We start from the raw sequence: 3,286 nt of genomic DNA on the forward strand, positions 1-3,286 counted from the left end.
CTTAGGGGTTCGGGGCAATGACTATGCTAAACTATAATAACCATCTCTTGCTATAGCACGTGTTATTTTATAATCTCCAATTAGCTACAATCAACATTATTTCAAAACTCTAATTTGCTACCGTATTTACTATTTGCTAATGTTTTACTATTTTACATTCATCATTTTTTTTATTCTTTACTACCGTATTTACTATTCCCTCCACAAACTAAAATAGTTTACACCTCAAACACATGCTATTATAACCAAAACTAAAATAATCTACACCTCAAATACAAACTATTATATTCAAACTATAATAACAATTCCTTGCTCCAAATGCCCAAAAAAACTAAATTGAAATCAAACTAAACACTACTAAAATGGTAACATTTTAAAACATAACGACCAAATATAAACTAGAACAAAAAATTAAGAGCCAAAAATGTATTTCGTTCCTAGAATATTTATTAAAATTTATCACTTGATTAGATGAAAATAATTATAGTTAAATTGAAATGCATGACAAATTCAAGGTAAAAATAAAATTTTAAATTAAATTGTTGCTCAAAACGAGCTTAACTTAATTTACATAAAACGTGCACTATAGATTTCAAGATCAAAGATTTGAATCCTCCGCCTCAAATATGGTCAACATAAAAGTCTTAATATTTTAAGTAAATATACTATCTTTCTTTCTTTCTTTTAAGTACTATTGTATTTCTTGGTTTAAATTATCTGCAATAAAAAACTTATATTTTATTAGCTTATACAACTTTTTATAGATCATTCCAAAACCTTATAATTTTAACTATGTCTCAATGTTCATTTAGGCCCGTTTTGTAAATATTTCTTTTTTATTTTTAAAAATTAAGTTTATCTTCTTTCAATTTCTTATCATCATTTAGAAGTTTTTAAAGAGCTAGATTTTTAGCCTCTTTTTTTTTTAAAAAAAAATTATAAACGATTTTTTTAGACACTATTTGATAACTATTTCGTTTTTAGTTTTTGATTTTTGAAAATTAAACCTATTTTCTCTCCATTTCTTATAATGATTGCATGTTTATCAAGTACAATGAATGAATTCTTAGCTAAATTTAAAAAATAAAAACAAATTTTTAAAAACTACTTTTTCTTTTTTAATTTTCAAATTTTGGTTTGGTTTTTTAAACCACAGTAACAAGAAGATAAATAAGGCCCTATCTGGTAACTATTTTTTTTTGTTTTTGTTTTTGAAATTAAGCTTATGGATACTAGTTCCACCTCCAAATTTCTTTTTTATTATCTACTTTTCACCAATGATTTAAAAAACTAAGCCAAATTTTGAAAACTAAAAAAAGTAGCTCTCAAAAAGTTGTTTTTGTTTTTTGAATTTAGCTAAGAAGTCAACGATTGAACTTAAGAAAGATGCAAATTCTTGTAAGAAATGTGGATGAAATATGCTTAATTTTAAAAAAATAAAAAGCAAAAAATAAATGGTTACCAAACAAGGCTTAATGAAGAAATTTGGAAATGGATGTAATGTCTAGGCTTCATTTAAAAAACAAAAACAAAAAATCAAGTTACCGTTCGATAAACATTTGATTTTTTATTTTTGTTTTCGAAAATTAAGCCTATAAATATTACTTCCACCTCTAAATTTCTTCCTTAGTCATCTATTTTTTACCAATAATTTAAAAAACCAAACCAAAATTTGAAAACTAAAAAAAGTAACTTTTAAAAAAATATTTTTGTTTTTGAAACTTAGCTAATAAATCAACCATTGTATTTGATAAAGATGCAAATCATGGTAAGAAATTAGGAGAAACAAGCTTAATTTTTCAAAAACTCAAAACAAAAACGAAATGATTACTAAATGAGATCTAAATGATTATTAAACAAGATCTTAGTTTTCAAAATTTAACTTAATTTTTGAAAACTAAAAATCAAATGGCTTAAATGGCTTTAATTTTTTTTTAATTTCAACTAATTATGCCTAAACTTATCAAACATTTTTCTTTTTAATTTGGTTTCCAAAGGTTGAATTTCATCCGATATAAAGAAAGAAAGAAAGAAACTGTTGAACAAATAACAATTATTGAGTCAAAATTTCAACTCCCAAATTTATTTCAAGGGAGACTGTAATATAAATATATAATATTACTTTATTTAATAAAAAAATTGAAATAAATTCTAAAAAAAAAAGAAAAAGAAAAAAGGAATCCACTTACAAACTTTCTCCAACGAGACGATTCCAAATCAAATACGCTTGAGAACAAAACAGACAAACAAACGAATTATACGTTCAGCGGTTCGCAGAGGAAGCGCAGCGACGGAGCCGCGGCGGCCGCATCGCAGCCGAGGCAACCATTTCTCTCGTAATAATCAAAGCAGAACAATGAGAGGGAGAGTCGTTGGACCTGATCTTGGAGAGTCCAAACACGAGGGAGGAAACCGGAGCGGTTCAATCGGCTGAGGACAGGACGGAGGCAGAGCATGTAGAGTCTCTTGTAGCCGCCGAGAGCGAGGACGAGAGGGCGGAGGGAGGAAGGCGGCGGAGAAGAGAGGTGGCGGAAGCAGAGATGTTCCCAGAGCGAATCGTCGTTGCGAGCTAGGGCACACCAGAGACGGCAGACGCAGGCGGCGGCGCAGAGGGAAGGAGCGCCGAGTCGTTGAGGATTTCGGTGAGAATGTCGAGGTGATCGTTGATTGAGAATTTGAATTTCTTGTTGTTGTTCTGTTTGTTATCTTCTTCTTGTGCATTTCGCTGCATGATTAAGCTGTTTCTTTTTGTTGTTCTTGTTGATTGATTGATTGATTCAATTTCTGGATCGAGAGAGAAAAAATGAGGGGCGGTTTTTTATTTTTATTTTTATTATTTTTTAAAATTTTATTTTAAAGAAAGGGGGTTTTGGGGAAATTGACTTGTGAGATTGATGGAGAAAGAAATGAAAAAGAAATTGGTAAAAGACAAGTTTGATTTACAGTAGAATAATTTACACCATTTGCTAATGACGATTGTTATGAAAAATGCATTATTTCATTTCAAAAGCACTTTTCTCCCATGCAATTCTCTCTCTCTTTATAAAATCTTTCGAGTTGAGTTTATTTTCAAAGTATAATTTGTTGCATCTTATAGACGAGATATGCTTCTATAACAAATGTAATCTGTTCTATTCTAGGAGATAATTACTCGTAAAACTAAGGTATTAGTGGGTTTAAAATTATCTTAAATTGTTATATGAATAATATCACAAAAAAATTAGAAAATACATAATCTTGTATATTGGAGAAAATTTGAGCCCAACGTGAATCTAATAAGTAAGAG

General features: G+C 29.1%; 1 pseudogene; it reads right to left on the bottom strand.

Annotated features, from left to right (window-relative positions):
• Nucleotides 1-2,067: 2,067 nt before the first annotated feature.
• On the bottom strand, nt 2,068-2,796 carry LOC150036273 (F-box protein SNE pseudogene; annotated as a pseudogene).
• Between the last annotated feature and the right edge of the window lie 490 nt (nt 2,797-3,286).

Source organism: Benincasa hispida, chromosome 5 (assembly GCF_027475165.1).
Source record: "Benincasa hispida cultivar pf3 chromosome 5, pf3_genome.v1.1, whole genome shotgun sequence".
Classification (NCBI taxonomy): Eukaryota; Viridiplantae; Streptophyta; class Magnoliopsida; order Cucurbitales; family Cucurbitaceae; genus Benincasa; species Benincasa hispida.